We start from the raw sequence: 501 nt of genomic DNA on the forward strand, positions 1-501 counted from the left end.
CAAAAAATTAACCGAGCGTGGTGGCACACACCAGTAATCCCAGCTACTCGGGAAGCTAAGGCAGGGGAATCACTTGAACTTGGGAGGCAGAAGTTGCAGTGAGCCAAGATCACACCACTGCACTCCAGCCTGGGCAGCAGAGTGAGAATCTGTCTCAAAAAAAAAAAAAAAAAAGATCTGTATTTCTCTCAGATGCCTTTGGCTGCATTTAATGGACACAGAGGACCAAAGATTCAAAGACTCCCTGTAAAGAAGGATTAAAAATGCACTTGTCTGCAGTTCAGGGAAAACAATTAATGATTATGTGTTGTAAGTCATAAAATAAGAGACGGGGAAAATAGATGACTTATCTCTAGGCATATCAGGACACTGTTTCTGATGGGCAGGCTTAATTAAATCTTAATGCAATGTTCAGAGAGATGATCATCAATACCCCACAATTTTAGCTCAAGGAGAATGAAATGCGTGGGGTACCAACACCCAATCAATTCCAAACAATAC

The sequence above is a fragment of the Rhinopithecus bieti genome, unplaced genomic scaffold, assembly GCF_001698545.2.
Source record: "Rhinopithecus bieti isolate Rb0 unplaced genomic scaffold, ASM169854v2 scaffold_14826, whole genome shotgun sequence".
Lineage (NCBI taxonomy): Eukaryota > Metazoa > Chordata > Mammalia > Primates > Cercopithecidae > Rhinopithecus > Rhinopithecus bieti.